The sequence below is a fragment of the Narcine bancroftii genome, chromosome 5 (assembly GCF_036971445.1).
Source record: "Narcine bancroftii isolate sNarBan1 chromosome 5, sNarBan1.hap1, whole genome shotgun sequence".
In the NCBI taxonomy this organism is placed as follows: Eukaryota; Metazoa; Chordata; class Chondrichthyes; order Torpediniformes; family Narcinidae; genus Narcine; species Narcine bancroftii.
The window spans coordinates 3,739,862-3,757,839 of record NC_091473.1 but is presented as its reverse complement, the minus strand read 5'-3'; positions in this window follow the sequence as shown (position 1 = coordinate 3,757,839).

Below are 17,978 nucleotides of genomic sequence, written 5' to 3'. Positions count from 1 at the left end.
TCTTTTGGCCCTATACATAGCAGACCACTCTGATCTTCATAAGGACCAATTTTGTCCCTTACCATCCTTTTGCTCTGACTATATCTGTGGAAGTCCTTCGGACTTTCCTTAATCTTGTCTGCCGAAGCTCATACTGTGACAGAGTATTTAGAGGTGGTTTGGGAAGAATTGTTAGAGCAGCTTGCACACACACATTTTAAAACACAGAATATTTGCAGGACTTTTGCAGAATGCTTTTTGCAGGAGGAAACAAAATGTCGACAGCAGCTTGCCTGGGAGAGCATGAGATCTTTGTAGGCAGAGGAGAACAGTTTTGCTCTCAGAGAGTGAGGGTGTGAAACAGAGAGAGAGGAGACAGAAATAAGTTTCATAAGGACAAGTTGGAAAACTTTGGAAGGCTGCCTGGTCAAAGGAGGAGATTGGCAGTCTGAAAGGTGACCTGAAAGAAAGAGGATCATCTGGAGAACCCTGAAGGGGGCAAGTTTCATCAGCAAGACTGATTGAGAAGGAATCCGTTGCAGATGTCCTGGAAAAGGAATCTCTCTCTGAAAACTAGCAAGAACCCTCCTGAGTGGTAACCATTTGCCTGTTAAGCACCAAAGACTGATTAACTTATTAATGCCAACTTCTGTGCAGAGTACAAGAATTGCCTGCAACCAGTGAGATTGGACTGTGAACCAAAGAACTTTTCTAATCTTAAATATACATTGCACACACACACACGCACTTAGTATTAGAGGGGGATTAAGTAATTAGGTAGGTTAAGTAAGTAGGTTACGTAATAAGTTAAAGTTTAATTCTGTTTTCTTCTCCAATTATAATTAAAAACTATTTTTGTTGAAGTAACCCTGTGTTGTGGTGCATATCTAATGCTGCTGGTTTTTGAGGTTCTCTGGACTCCGTAACTATACCTTCTTTTTGCCCTCCTGATTTCCCTTGTTTTCTTTCTGTATTCGTTATACTCCTCAACTACCTCATTTGCTTCATGTTCCCCATGCCTGCTATACACCTCTCTCTTCTTCTCCAATATCCTCTAAAACCAATTTATTATGCCTGTTAATTTTACCTTTAATCCTTACAGGAAGACACAAACTCACTCCTCTCAAGATTTCACCCTTGAAGTCCTTCCACTCCCAGCAGATCCCTGCCAGAAATCAGTGTAGTACAATCCAAGCTTTCTAGAACTATTTTCATTTCCTCAAAGTTGGTCTTTCTCCAATTTCGAATCACACCCAGAGTATCAGGCCTATTCTAATCCATAATAACCTTAAAACTAATGGCATTATGATCATGGGACCCAAAATGTCCCCCTACACCAGTGGTTTTTCTTTCCACTCACACAACACCTTAAGCAATCCCTAAGCCATCAGTGCTCTGTGATTAGTAAGGGATTGCTTAAGGTGTCGTGTGGGTGGAAAGAAAAAGGTTGAAAACCACTGTTATAATTGTCCCTAATTGACTCGTTATGTGCACGGTTTCATAACTCCAAAGGAAATGGTCCAGTGACAATTTTTCTCCAGCAGAATATTTCAGTAATAATTGGGTCTAGACCAGTGATCCTCAACCTTCCCTTCCCATTAAGCAATCCCTTACTAATCATAGAGCACTTCTGGCATAGGGGAAAAAGTCAAGAACCACTGATTTACCGCTTATATCTCCCATAAACATTCCTCCACTCTCTTTAAACAGATGTGCTCTCATAATAGGGGGCCTGACCCAAATCGTTGACTGCCCATTTCTATCCCTGGCTGCCACCTGACCTGAATCCCTCTGATCCTCTTTGCTTGCTCAAGACCACAGCAGTTCCAGTTTAACTTTATGGCTTCATGATTTCATGGATCTAAATAGCCCGAGTTATTATTCCATGTCCACCTAGATCGTGGACTACTTTCAGTGCATGCATCTCTTGGGTGTGCATGCCACTGTCATTGCAAGAGTGAAACACGAAAGTCTGCAGATGCTGTGATTGTACTAAACACTCGTCGCAATGCTGGAGGAACTCAGCCAGTCTTTCAGCGGCCATAGGATTTGATAAAAATACATTGCTGAAGTTTCGGGCCTGAGCCCCTCCCTCATCAAGGAATAATCAGCTTATTCCTTGAAGAAGGATTCAGGCCTGAAACGTCGGCAATATATCTTTACCAAATCCTATGGGCACTGACAGATCAGCTGAGTTCCTCCAGCATTGCGATGAGTGTTTTTAACTGCTGTCATTGCAAGGCAATCTAATGCAATAGGATGCTTTGAAGGAGAAGAAAGACTCCCTGAGGGGATCCTTGGAGACATAGCCCTGACAGTGGCTTTCCGCCTTCTTTTGCAACTTCCACCCATCTGTGCAGAACAACAGAATGCAATATGCATGAATCATGTAGTGCACGTGGCAAAAGTGAATAGCCATTGCTGTACTGGAAAGGCATCAAGAAGAAAAGTCCATTCTCAAGTTCATTATCATCTGACTATACCTCTACCACTAGATGAATCAGCATTGCTCTGGACTATGTTGCACACACATATACAAACAAGACACAGCACATCCTCAACACATAGACTGTATATGGAAAGATATAAACACTCAATCAGAAGCATTAAACCCTCACTGGGTGCAGTGAACTGGGATTCACTGGTAGGGTGTTGTGTTGTTGGCTGGCCCCACCTCCTGGCTCCACCCCCATTTGCCCACATAAGGCTACTGTTGAACCCTACCCTACGCTAATAAAAGCGTTTGTTCTCCCTCCAGTCATGAGAGCTTTTATTCACACTACAATTTTATTAGCTCATTCCCTAACAATGGAAGCACTACTCGAGCCTGGTATGCTACTGATAGACCCTCTGTCCCCTGACGTGGCAGAGGAGTTCACATACTGACTAGACTGCTTCCAGGCCTACCTAAACGCAATCAGGGACGACTTCCACACCGATGAACTCAGGAGGTCCGCACTCGTTTCGAGGGTAGGAACGAAAGGGTATGCAGTCATCAGGGACTGCACTACATATGATGCTGCCATCAAGGCATTGAAGTTGCAAAATCAGATCCTTGTGAAGCACTGACTCACTCTATGTCACCAACGGCCAGGAGAGACCATTGATGACTACCTGCTGGATGTGAGGATGCTTGCCATGAAATGCAGATATGAAGCGGCTATGGGGCGCATTTGAGAGGAAGAACAGATCTGAGACACTCGAGTTGTGGGGGTCCACTCGAGGCACATGAGGCAGCGACTGCTTTAGTTGGGTAAGAAGGACCTGGCTAGCCACGTTGAGCTGGCCAAATCGTTTGAACAGGCCAAGCTCGAGAACGTCAACCTCGAAGCAAGCGAGCTCGCCCACCCAGGTGAGCCCTTCCAAAGACCGGCTGCTACTGCTACTCCTGCCCTAAGAGCCAGCATCCCCAATCTCGTTGCTTGGCAAAAGACTCTGTGTGTTCTAGCTGTGGCCAGAAAGGGCATTTCGCGAAGGTTTGTCCCACGAGGGGAAACCTGGGGAAGTCCGTGACCTGCACCGCTCCTGAATCTGATTCCAGCTCCTGAATTCTCCTGAACCCGCTTGCTGTGCGACATGGCGATGGAGGGTGGCGTTGAGGTAACGGCACAAAAAGGCTCGGCGGCCATCTTGCTGCGATTCAAATTCAGAGCTCTCATCACTGGGGGAAGAAGGAGGGTGGCCATCTTGCCCCACCATGAGGTCGATGCCATCATACACACGCAGGGCAACCCAGGATGGTGGGGGGCACTTGAGTGAAGAGCATGGAGTCTCCGGGGAGCTAGCATCAATGGTCCTAAATCAGGACAGACCTCACCAGCTCAGAAACTCCATAGTGACTGTAAAGGTAAACGGACATTCCACTAAATGCCTGATCGACACAGGCTCTACTAAGAGTTTTATAGACTCACGGACTGTGGGAAAATACAACCTGAAAATGTATCCTTCTAATTACCACATATTTCTCACATCTCAATCACATTCTACGCATGCACAAAAACATCTGTTGTTCGGGGGCGGGGGGGATTTCTGTAAATTTTGCTTGTATATTCTTGATGATGTTGGGTCTGTACTTCCTGTGTCACTTTAAAAGTGTGACATTGGAGTACTTTGGTCCTCTCCCCTCTTTAATGGTTCGGAACGGAGGGCCCCTAAAATCAGAACCTACATGCGGCCTCTCCACGCTGAATATCGACCCCCCCCCCCCCCCCTCCACTTCCCGAATCTGTCTGCAGACTGAAAGCCCATTGCTACTAAATGCAGCAGACTGAGAGTATATAAAGTCGAAGACTCAGCGTCTGCTGGATGAAGGTATCATTGAACATAGCAGCCCGTGGAGAGCGCAAGTGCCATTTGATAAGGGGAAAACAAGTCCAGGCTAGTAATTAACTATAGCCAAACCATTAACCAGCATGCACTCTTGGACACATACCCCCTCCCTCGTACTTCGGAGATGGTGAATGATATCGCGCAGTATTGGGTCTATTCAACCATCGACCTGAAAGCTGCTTATCACCAGCTGCCAATCTATCCTGAGGACCATCCATATTCGGCATTTGAGGCTAATGGTCATCTCTTTCAATTTCAGAGGGTCCCTTTTGGTATTACTAATGGGGTTTCTATCTTCCAGAGGCAGATGGACAGAATGGTGGATGAGTATGGGTTGAAGACTACCTTCCCCTACCTTAACAACATCACCATCTGTGGCCACACCTTGGAAGATCATGATGCCAACCTTCAGAGCTTTCGCCCGTGGTGAGAGCCCTGAACCTCACTTATAACTCTGGCAAGTGTGTGTTCAGGACTAAATGTGTGGCTATTCTTGGTTACGTGGTGGAGAATGGGATCATTGGTCCCGATCCCAATAGGATGCACCCCCTGAAAGAACTCCCCATCCCCGGGACCATGAAGGGTTTGAGGAGATGCCTGGGATTTTTCTCATATTACACCCAGTGTATCCCTCAATACGCTGATAAGGTTTGCCCTCTCTTAAAAGCCACTAATTTCCCCCTCAGCTGAAGTCCAAATGGCCTTTAACTACTTCCGGAACCACATTGCGCAAGCCACCATGCACAAGGTGGATGAGAATGTATCTTTCCAAGTCAAAGGCGGCGTTTCAGACATACCCTTGCCTGCTACCCTCAACCAGGTGGCAGGCCAGTTGCATTTTTTTCACAGATATTTCAAGGCCATGAGCTCTGGAACCCATCGGTGGAAAAGGAGGCTGAAGCCATTGTAGAAGCCATAAGGCACTGGAGACACTACCTGGCTGGTAGAAGATTTACACTCCTCACTGATCAGCACTCAGTCGCATTCATGTTCAGTAACGTCAAGAGGGGGAAAATCAAAAATGACAAGATTGCTAGGTGGAGGACCGAGCTCCCCACCTACAATTATGATATCCCCTATTAACCAGGAGCCCTTAATGACCCTCCAGATGCCTTATCCAGAGGAAACTGTGCCTCTGCACACACCGGCCAACTACAATCTCTACATCCACGGGTCACCCGCATGGCGCAATCTTCCCTACTCTGTGGAAGACGTCAGGGAAATGACCAGGCCTTGCCAGGTCTGCGCGGAGTGCAAGCAGCACTTCTGTCGCCCCACAAAGGCATACCTGATCAAGTCACCCAGGCCCTTCGAAAGGCTCAGCATCAATTTTAAGGGACCTCTCCCCTCCACAAACGGGAACACCTTCTTCCTCTCTGTCATTGATGATATCTCCTGCTTCCACTTCGCCATTCCATGTCCAGATACATTCATCTCGTCAGTTATGAAGGCGTTGTCTCCGCTCCATCCTCAACATCCATTGGAGCGCTTTCATCCCTAACGTCGAAGTACTCGAGATGGCAGAGGTCGACAGCATCGAGTCCACGCTGCTGAAGATCCAGCTGCACTGGGATGGGTCACGTCTCCAGAATGGAGGACCATCGCCTTCCCAAGATCGTGTTATATGGCGAGCTCTCTACTGGCCACCGTGACAGAGGTGCACCAAAGAAAAGGTACAAGGACTGCCTAAAGAAATCTCTTGGTGCCTGCCACATTGACCACCGCCAGTGGGCTGATATCGCCTCAAACCGTGCATCTTGGCGCCTCACAGTTTGGCGGGCAGCAACCTCCTTTGAAGAAGACCGCAGAGCCCACCTCACTGACAAAAGGCAAAGGAGGAAAAACCCAACACCCAACCCCAACCAACCAATTTTCCCCTGCAGCCGCTGCAACCGTGTCTGCCTGTCCCGCATCGGACTTGTCAGCCACAAACGAGCCTGCAGCTGACGTGGACTTTTACCCCCTCCATAAATCTTTGTCCGCGAAGCCAAGCCAAAGAGAGACTCCATTTTCACACTGTTCAGGTATCCAAACTATATGCATAGCAACCAGGACACATCTTCATGAGTGATGAGCTGTGTCAGTACCTGCTGGTGAGGGGCATTTCATCCAGCAGGTCTACTAGCTACAACCCCTGGGGGAATGGGCAGGTTGTAAAGGAGAACGCCATGGTCTGGAAGGCTGTCAAACTAGCCCTGAAGTCAAAAGGCCTTCCAGGCTCATGCTGGCAGGATGTCCTCCCCATTGTGCTCCACTCTATCCGGTTGCTACTACGTACCACGACGAACGCTACTCCTCATGAGCTCCTATTCATTTTCAAAAGAAGGATGGCATCGAGAACTACACTCTCAGTCTGGCTCACCACTCATTGTCCAGTCCTTCTCAGGAAGCATGTGAGGAGAAGCAAGACTGACCTCCTAGTAGAAAGGGTGAAACTGTTCCACTCCAATCCCATGTACACCTACGTGGAGTAACCGGATGGCAGGAAGGACACTGTCTCCATCAGGAACCTGGCAACCGCTGGAACAGAGGGTGCCCCAAGAGCCATGGAGGTCATTCTCGCCACCCCAAGTCAGGGCCTTGGGGGATCTGGTTCAGGAGGAAAGTGCACCCCACCTCCATCGTCGAGCCAGAGACCCAGCCCACTTCTTCTCCCTCACAAGGGGTCCAGGAGACCCAAGGACCCCAAGGCCCCCCTGTGCTAAGGCTCTCCACCAGGATCTCCAGACCCCCGGACTGCTTAAATCTGTAAATTTGTAAATAACTGTATATTTTTTACCACGTGTTCTGAACCCATGTTCTCTGTCTTCATTCACAGACCATAAATTCTACAGGAAGGGGTGAATGCAATGAACTGGGATTCACTGGTAGTGTGTTGTGCTAATGGCTGGCTCCACCCCCATCTGCCCACATATAACCCTGGTTTTCTGCCTAATCCCAGAATACTCCTGAAGATTACTGTGGAACCCTACCCATCGTAATGAGCTAATAAAAGCATTTAATCTCCCTCCAGTCGTGAGAGCTTTTATTCACACTACACTGTGTCTGTGGACTTCAATAGAGCTTCAAGTTACCATGTAGGTTCACTTTATGAACTCTGTTTTCCCCAAGTCAGCAGGTGGGATGGTAAATTGGCCACTTTAAATTGTCCCTATTGGGGCAGGGTGGAAGGAAGTACTGATGATGGGTATGTGGTCCGAATCAAGTGTGTTAGGATAGGATTGGTGTAAAAATGTGTACGTGGTGGTTTACACAAGTTCAGTTGGCTGAAGATCCTGCTTCCCAGCTGTCTTGCTCGATGACACTACGATTCCCTGATGGATTTTAAGAATTGATGCATGATAAATTTCTAGTGGTCTATTGTACTAATGCTACCAATCAAGGGCAAATTGCTGATTAATGATTCCCAAATAGCTCGGAGGTCAATAAAATCATAGAAGTTTTTACAAGCCATAACAGGAAGGAGGGAAACCATTGTGGATAGGTTCATGGTGTGGTGGATTGGTGATGTATCCATTTGTGAATCTCAGTTGGTAAAATTTTTTGAGAAAGAATTTGATGGATTTGATGTTAAACCCTGACAGCTACATGAGCATATGGTGAGACAAAGGATGAGGGGTGACTTCATCGAGATGTATGAAAGGAATGACTACATTGGACAGCCAGCTCCTTTATCCTGTGGCGACAATGCCATTTACCTCTGTTTTAAGTGGACGTCTTTTAATCCTGAAGTTGTGCTCTCTTGGCCTAGACTTTCCCATCATGGGAAATAATCTGTCTACATCTACTCTGTCCATGCCTTTCAACATCCAATGAAATTCCCCCTCATTCTCCTAAATTCCAATGAGTACTGACCAACAGCTGTCAAACGCTTCTCATATGATAACTCTCCTATTCTCACAGTCATCCTACTGAATCTCCTTTGAACCCTCTTCAACGTCAGTCCATCCTTTCTTAAATGAGGAGCCCAAAGGTATCATCAGTGCTTTATTTCACATCCTTGCTCTTCTATTCCTCTTGAAAAGAATGTCAGCATTGCATTTGCCTTCTTTTCTTTTGAATATTTTATAATTTTTCACACTCACTGTCAACAATCCATAATGATCCAGAATAACACACTACATTCTCCAATTATATACAAGCTTCACCATCGAGTCCAGTTCCCTCCCTTCCCATCCCCCCCGATTTCACAAAGACAAAATTAAATAGACAATCACCTCAGAGAGAGAAAAAAAGCAGCAAAGAAATAGCCCACTTCCCTTGTTCCTGTAATATTTATCAGTGTCCCTTTATCTTTCTGACCAGTTGGGGACATAAGGACAGAATGCAGAACAAGACAATTACACTTAAAGAGTCATTTCATTTGCCTTCTTCACCACCGAGTCAACATGTACCTTCAGGCTATACTCTACGAGCACTCACAGGTCCCTCTGCGTCTGGATATTTTCAAATTTTTCCACATTTAAAAACTATTCTTCTTGTTTATTTTTTTTCTATCCAAGCACAAGAACATACACTTTCTGACATTATATTTCATTTGCCACTACTCTTGCCATTCTCCTTATCTGTCCGTCCTTCTGCAGCCTCTGTGCTTCCTCTACACTGCCTGCTCCTCCACCCACCTTTGTACCATTCACAAACGTGGCCACAAGGGCATTCATTCCAGAATCCAAATCATAAATATACAACATAAAGAAGAAGCGGCCCCAACACCGACCCCAGTAGAACACCACTAGCAACTGGTAACCAATCAGAATATGATCCTTGTACTCCAGTTCTCTGCTTCCTGCCAATAAGCCAATGGTCTACCCACGCTAATATGTTTCCTGTTATATCATGGGCTCTTATCTTGTTAAGTATCCCCATGTTCGGCACCTTGTTAAATGCTTTCTGAAAATCCAAATGCACAACATTCACTACTACCCTTATCCAGCCTGCATGTCACTTCCTCAAAGAATTCCCCTTAAGAAATTTTATTCTTAAAATCTTAAGAAAGAGCCATGCTGGCTTTGGTCCATCCTGTCATGTGCCTCCAGGAACTCCGTAACCTCATCCTTTACAATAAACTCCTACATCTTCCCAACCACTGACGTCAGGCTAACTGGTCTACAAATTTCTTTCTGCTGCCTCCCTCCCTTCTTGAATAGTGGGGTGACATTTGCAATTTTCCAGTCCTCTGGGACCATACCAGAATCGACTGATTCTTGAAAGATCATGAAAGATTCCTGAAAAGTTTCTACCCTTCCGCCACCAGATTTCTGAATGGACACTTTTTCTCTCATTTTGCACTAATTATTTATTTTTCAATAAATCCCAAAGGACTGGAAAATTGCAAATGTCACCCCTCTATTCAAGCAGGGAGGGAGGCAGCAGAAAGAAACTTGAAGACCAGTTAGCCTGACATCATTTGATTGGAGTTGATTGTAAAGGATGAGCTTACGGAGTTCCTGGAGGCACATGAGCTGTTAAACCAAATCTCGGGCTATGTAAGCAAAAAATCCAATGCCACTCCATAAAAAGTTCTTCAAAATGCTTTGGTTAAAATTTCTTCTACCTAACTACTACACAGTAAAAATAATCCTCCAATTAATCAATAAATTTGAAAGTAAATTTGAAGGGGAGTTGCTGTCTGAGAGACAACATTTACTTGAAACATGCATCATCAGGTATTGTATACTCAGGCCAGCAGCTCATTCAAATTGTTGGTAATATTCAGCTTCAGCACGCAGATGTAACAAAAGAGAAAATTGTGGAAATATGAAGTTGCATCCAGGGAAAGAGGGAAAAAAGGGAATGACAAAGTGGGAAGGACAGCTGGTCCTTTTAGCTCGGATAGACTTTAAGCTTTGCCTACATTCTCCGAGAGTGATAACGCAAAATTATCGGGCCAGCTGGGTAATAAGTCCTTCGTCCCACAAAAATTGGTGCCGACCACTGATCATGGACATTCGGCATTTGTTTATTCTCCCCCTTTCTCATCAACTCTTTTCACGTCCCACCTGCCTGCTTGGCAACATTTACAGTGGCCAATTCCCTTACCAACCTTCACGCCTTTGGGAGCACACAGAGGAAACCCGCATGGACACTGGGAGGACATTCCAATGCCACACAGAGGTGACGATTGAACCCATGTTTCTGACTATTGTCCAGGGCTGGAATCTGAGGAACTGAGGCCCTGAGCACAGCCCAACAACGGTTCCCCTCTCAACCCTTCTATTGCCTAACTGACAAGACATTAAGACTCAATAAGTGCTGAATGGGAAATAATAGATTAAAAATTCAGTTTCCTTCCAGGCCAGACCCCACAATGATATTAAATATGACCTGTATATACACATATGGTTTTTTCTCGTTTATTGTGGGGGACCCCTTTTTGTGAGCCCCAGGAGAGCTGCACCACGGTAAATCCAGCACTGGATAAAACTCTGTGGTTTTCCCTTCCCTTGGTGACCTAAGCACGTGCTTATTTTGGTTAATGGTTAATCCAGGCCTGCAGACGGGAGCACTATGAGCTCCCCACAATACTTAGCACAGGGGAAGGGGTGGGGGGGGAAATCATGACCGGAGCTGAAAATCTGACCATTCCCGTGGAAGCCGTGATGGCGCTAGCCTGGTAGCCTGACTCTCCTGTGCAATGAAAGGATTTTTGAAGAGGACAACAGTGGTGAGTCCCCTTGATTTCATGGTCAGCATCACGGTTGGCGCAACGCTGTTACAGCACCGGTGACCGGGGTTCAAATCCAACACTGCCAGTAAGGAGTATGTACGTTCTCCCGTGTCTTTGAGGGCTTTCTTCTGGGTGCTCTGGTTTCCTCCCACCATTCAAAACTTACTGGGGTTGTCGGTCAATTGGGAGTCATTGGGCAGCATGGGATCTTGGGTTGAAAGGGCCTGTTACCATGCGTATTTGAATTAAATTTTATTCCAGGGATCAAACAAATGTATTAAAAGCACAGAGCTTCCGGAAGAACTCAGCCAGTCTTGCATTATCCATAGGTGGTAAAGATGTATCACTGATGTTTCAGGCCTGAGCCCCTCCTCAGGGAGTGAGCAATAAACAGTCTTGTCTGCACACGCTGTGATTGTAGTAAAATGGGTGTACTTGTAGTTTGAATTGTAGTTGTAGACTGTAGCTTTTCTGCAATCATAACGTTTACAGACCTTCATGTTTTATTCCCTCAAACAAATGCATTGGCTGCATAGGCGAGTAACGAACAGCTGTAGAGAATATTCAGAGGTGTGAGGAGCTGAATCATTTGAAGTAATTCCCCCAGAGGGTTCCATAGTCTTTGCAATCTTTCTTCAATTTTCGGGAGTAATGAAGAAAATCAGTTGTTTGTTACGATCTATTTGCCCCACACATTCAGGGGAAAATGTTAGGCTCCAGTGTGGCTAGATTGACAGTGAGAGAAAGGTGGAGATAAGGGAGAAAACTGAACTATGGGCCACACAATCATCGATGAGCATTTGCACCTAATGAGGAGAATAAATTTAAGGGAATACAGATTGCATGGTTTGCTAGTTGCTAAAATATGTATGGAAGTATTAATAATGGATGCCTTTACAATATTAAACACAAGTGGCTGAAAATAAAATCAATTCCCGTGTGAAAACATGGTCTACATTTCAGAAATGTTATTTTAAACATATTTCTTTGTCATTGTGAAATTGCTCCCACAATATCTTTAAACTCAGAGTTAAAACATTCAATTCAGTAGCTATGAATGAATGCAGGTTCAATAGAAGAGGCTGGATAATGGGGGAGGAACCAGAGTGCAGGGACAGGATATTGGAGGCACTGTCCCCCCACCCTACCAACCCCTCCACCCCCCACACCCCCATGTCCAAGGAAGCAGTGCTCAATATGCACATCCCAAGGTGTCTCTGCAGAGTTTACACATTCTTCCTGCAGCCAGGGAGGTTTCCCCATTCTGCTCCCATTTCCCACCCCATTGCCATGACATGGAGGCCGGTGAATTGATTGGCCATTGTAACTGCACATTGTTTGCAGATGGATCTGGGAGGGAGAGGTCTGGGTTGGCATGAATATGGGGTGTATAAAATGGGTTTGGGTAGGATTAGTGTTAAAACGAGTCCTTGATGTTCAGCCTGGACATGGTGAATTTGGGGTCTGTTTCTGTGCTGTATCTCCTGATGACTCTATTATACAAACCCCGTCTCCACAGATAAAATGTCTGACCTGTTGAGTTCCTCCACCGATATCTTAAATTTAGACATACACCACAGGAACAGGCCCTTCCTTCTGGCCCATGAGCCATTAACCTACAACCCCTGTACATTTTAGAGGGTGGAAGGAAACCATAGCACCCAGAGGAAACCCATGCAGACATAGGGAGAATGTACAAACTCCTTACAGACAGCGCCGGTTTCGAACCTGAGTCACTGGTGGTGTAACAGAGTGGCACTGGCCGTGCCAATTTGGTTTATTTTTTTAAATGCAAATAATCTATTGTTTTTGTGTTACAGGCATACCTCATTACAGGCACTCTTTGTGTGGTGTTTTATTTTAATGCAGGTAAGCCCAAAAGAAAATCCTGTCCTCCAAACCTGGTGAACTTGGTCACAATCTGCACCTATTCCATTAAATGTCTGCTTTTTCTCGCCAACATGTAACTGAAGTAGGGTTCATCATTCATTACTGTCTGAAGCCATGCAGCTGGGCTTTCCCCGCTGCTCAATGTACTTAGTACCCTGGATTCTTAGGTTGTACATGGTTCAGTCCATGAGCTGTTACATTGGGTATCTATAAAATATGAAGTGTCGATGATTGATACAGCACTCAAACTGGCCTTTTGGGCCCACTGATTCAAGTGTCCTTTAACCACCCATTTTACAATGATCCTACATTAATCCTTTTATTTAATCTATTCTTTCTATTCTGTATCCAAAACAAAAGAGCACCAGACATGGGAAAAGTCAACCTGGAAGCAGGATATCTAATAAAATTGGTTTGAGGGACTGGATTGGCCACAACTGCTTGCAATATTTCCTCAACAGTGTTAAGACATTCAGAATAAAGCGATTTTTTAAAAATTGCAAGGCAGTCCTCGTAAACACGCAGATTGTGTGTGTGATGATGTACTGTTACAATGCCAACACAGCATATAGCTGTCCAAAGGGGCACACAAGTACATCATTGTGGATAATTGCCTCTAATACTTACCTTTTGGTCTGAATTCATCTGAATGGGTTAAAACCAGTCATGGCTCAGAGATACTCGCCTATACCTCCCCCTGACTCTGCACTCAACAGTGTTCCCTTGCATGTTGTCTGAATCACCTACTCTAACAATGACTTAGGACGCAGTGCGGTACATCCTTTTTTCTTTTTTCTTTTTCTTTGGCTTGGCTTCGCGGACGAAGATTTATGGAGGGGGTAAAAAGTCCACGTCAGCTGCAGGCTCGTTTGTGGCTGACCAGTCCGATGCGGGACAGGCAGACACGATTGCAGCGGTTGCAGGGGAAAATTGGTTGGTTGGGGTTGGGTGTTGGGTTTTTCCTCCTTTGCCTTTTGTCAGTGAGGTGGGCTCTGCGGTCTTCTTCAAAGGAGGTTGCTGCCCGCCAAACTGTGAGGCGCCAAGATGCACGGTTTGAGGCGTTATCAGCCCACTGGCGGTGGTCAATGTGGCAGGCACCAAGAGATTTCTTTAGGCAGTCCTTGTACCTTTTCTTTGGTGCACCTCTGTCACGGTGGCCAGTGGAGAGCTTGCCATATAACACGATCTTGGGAAGGCGATGGTCCTCCATTCTGGAGACGTGACCCATCCAGCGCAGCTGGATCTTCAGCAGCGTGGACTCGATGCTGTCGACCTCTGCCATCTCGAGTACTTCGACGTTAGGGATGTAAGCGCTCCAATGGATGTTGAGGATGGAGCGGAGACAACGCTGGTGGAAGCGTTCTAGGAGCCGTAGGTGGTGCATCCAGTGACACAAGAAACTGCAGATGCAGCGATCTTGTGAAGCTCAGTGGGTTAGTCAGCATCCACGGAGAGAAATGGACGGTCACCATTCCAGGTAGGGAGGGGGTTTTTTCGCGATGAGTACAGTTCTGCCCACAGCTTCCTCCAAGTGGCTGCAGGTTGTTTGAACCTTCCTTCTGCTGGGATCCAGAAATAACATGCAAGACAATTTGATTAATATAACTCACATTCCACTGCACCATCTTCATCCTTTTGCTGGCTGGAAGTCTGGGGCCATCCACAATAGGAATGTTTGTGGCCCACCAAATGATTTTTTTTTTCTCTATCTTTTTTTTACTTTTCTGGAGAGGGCTGGAGTTCCCCTACCGGCCACTACTCCATCACGTGACTCCTCTCCTCCCACCAAATGATTTGATGCAGAAAATGTTTGAGCTTCTCAGCATTCTGATAGATCAGTAAATAGGTTTTATTCTTGATGCTTACCCTTTTCAAATGTTTGTTGGAGATTCACCACAATCACTTTATCAGTCATGGCTTGATTTGTAATCAGACATCCACTAGGGGTGGCACACTTGGCATAGCGGTTAGTGCAACCCAGTTACAGCGCCAACGATCGGGATCAGGATTCGAGTCCCACTCTGTCTGGAAGGGGTATGGGTTGGTGTGAATATGGGGTGTATAAAATGGGTTTGGGTGTACGCTCTCCTCATGTCTGCGTCGGTTTTCCCCGGGGGGCTCCGGTTTCCTCCCATTGTTCAAAAAATACTGGGGGTCATAGGTTAAAGGGGTGGAATTGGGTGGCATGGACTCATGAGCCAAAATGGCCTGTTACTGTGCTGTATGTCTAAATTTAAAATTTAAAAAGTGAAACTTAGATTTGTTCAAACGACCATTTCAGGGTTTCTTTCTGTTTATAGCTTGTTTACGAAGTTCAACACTGACTATTTGGATTTCACAAGGCAGCTTTAGTTTACTGCGGGTTCACTCCGCTACATAAATCCACAGGTTTTAGATGCCACACTGCCCCCATCGCTTATGCTCTAATGTTCCAAACAATCCAAGTTTTATTGATGATGGAGAAAACAACAGGGAGTAGACCCTGCTTCTTGTGAATTCTGCTTCACGTGTTACAAATGAGAAGCAGGGAGCGAGGGGACAATCCAGATCTGAGCAGTTGAAATGTATTCATTGTTTATCTTACGAATTCATTGACTGAATTTTTAACGCCGCTCTTTTCATGTAATCTAGTCATGGAAAAGGTTAATTATTCGTCTACTTAGTTTGTTCCACAGAGTAGAATTAATTACTAATGAGAATAATGATCTACACTACTTTGATCTCTGCTCTGTCATTACAGATCCAATTACAATTCAACTGCTTTGCTAAAGATTAAATTTGAGATGATCAGACACTTAACCTAGCCTGTATACATTAAGGAGCACATTCCAGAGCTAGCAATCTCTACATAGTTATGCAACAAACCTTTCGAGAAGTCTGAATAAATGACATTCTTCCGAGGAATATCGTGGGTGATTATATGAGCAGTGACATTGCAGTGGGTTGAGTCAGTGGCGGATATGATGTCCTTTGATTATCAGCCTTAAACCGGTGCCAAAGTACCTCTGTAGAAACACATGTGGAGAGCAGCAAAGGAGTGCAGCCAGTCTCACTGCTGCCTCGCTGTCCCAGCAGCCTGGCTTCAATCCTGACTTGCCGTGCTGCCTGTGTGGAGTTTGCATGCTCTCCCTGAGACTGCATGGATTTGCTTGTTTCAGTTTCCTTCCGTGTCCCGAATTCGTGTGGGTCATGAGATTTATTGGCCAGTGTCGTGTGTCAGCAGGTGACAGAGCCTGGGGTGTAGCCAGACCTGAAACATTGGTTACCCTTTACTTCCAGTGGACGCTGCGTGGCCTGGTAAATTTCCCCAGCACATTGGTGTATTGAATTTACTCTTGTACTCGCGCTGTCTTGGCAACATGTTCATTGAGCCATAGAGATATGCAGTAGAGAAAAAGGCCCAGATGTCCATGCCTAGCCACACTAATTCCTTTACCCACCACTTGATCCATGCCTTAGCGATTCAAGTACTCATTGGATACTTCTTAAGTATTGTCAGAGCACTTGGCTCACCCATCTTCTCAGTCAGTGTCCTTTGAATTGCAACCCTCTCCATGAGGTGAATAATAAAAAAAATCATCCTCAGTTTGTGTTCTTAACTGCTATTCTCATACAAATAAGGTCAGTGTTCATACTTGCTGAACAATATTTTTCTATTGCCCACTGTGATCCTTCTGGCTCACTACACTTTCAGGTGTCAAAGCCCCAAATACCCTTACTCAAAAAATTTGCCTCTCTACCTACCTTCAAGATTTTTGGTCATTCTATAGGTATGGGTCAGAGTCAGTGCTACCCAATTGCTCAGTGAAAGGAGGTGTAAGGCACTCCTCCCATCTGATAGCCTACAGGTCACCCTTGGCCAAGGTGTAGGACCTGTTTAGCCTCCCAGTCAGGGCCACGGGAAGGTGGATGGTTTTTACAAGCAGATCCTACTAATTGGAATTGATGGCTGTAAAAGTAAAAACACTGGGCAGATGAATCTGCTGATCAATGGGCAGGGTGGCCCATCCAGTACGGACACTGCAACTGAAGAAGACATTTTTCCCCTTCTATAATCATGGCTCGACATCGACTACAATCTCAGCTCAAAGATGAAGCCTTCATCAAAGGAGAACAGGGGAGGCAACAACTACAATTCAGAGAGTCAGAGATCGTGATGGATGGAGGGACATGATCCCCCATGTCCAACGGTAAGGCACCTGAATGATGATTATGTGTACGGATCAGTGTCAAATTTTGTTTTGACACTGGACAGCAACTAGTTGCTGAGGTGTCAGAGAGGCTTGGTTCCACTTCAGCTCTGTTGGTTCTGATCAGGCTAATAATGCCAACGTGGGAACTGTGGACTCTTCTCTAGATGGGATAGATGTTGGCTTTAATATGTGGGCTGAAGGAGCTCAATGCAAACCTGAATGTCCCTTCTCCACTTGAATAGTCATGGACCAGAGGCATCTTGGAGTCAATAAAGATGCTGCATTTCTTCAAGAAAGCTTTGACCTCATCCTTGTATTTTTTTTCTTCCTGTTTAGTAATTTTTTTTCCTTGAACTTGGAATAGAATCTGTTTGGGAATGTCGTGTTGGACATGTAAACATTGTAACCAACTGAATATAACTAAAAGTAAAACCTGAAATTCTGCAGAGACGGCGGTTGAAGTAAAGACATAAAATCCTGGAGAAACTCAGTAGGTCAGTCAGTGTCCTTTATGTGGCAAAGGTAAAAATACAGAACTGACGTTTCAGGCTTGAGCCCTTCATCAAGGTGTGGGAGAATGTAGGTAGGCGCTTGAACAAATGTTGGGGGTGGGGGTGAGAAGGGGAAGGGAGAAGGAGCACAGTCCAAAAGGCAGAGGTAATAGGTAGATAAGGGAGGGAGGGCACAGCAGCAAACAGGGGGAGGGGAGATGGCTCTGTGAAAGGAGTGAGAAGCGGGTGGAGAGGTGGAGGTAAAAAGACAGAAGGATGGGGAACTAGTGTCTGAATGCTATGGATATAGACTGAGGAGCAGACACTGATGTAGGTTTGGCAATCATTTCAATGAATTTGGAATCAGCATTGGTGGAATCTTTCCAGTGCCTTGAAGTCCCTGTTCCAGAGAGTCCAGGTCTCCTTGGA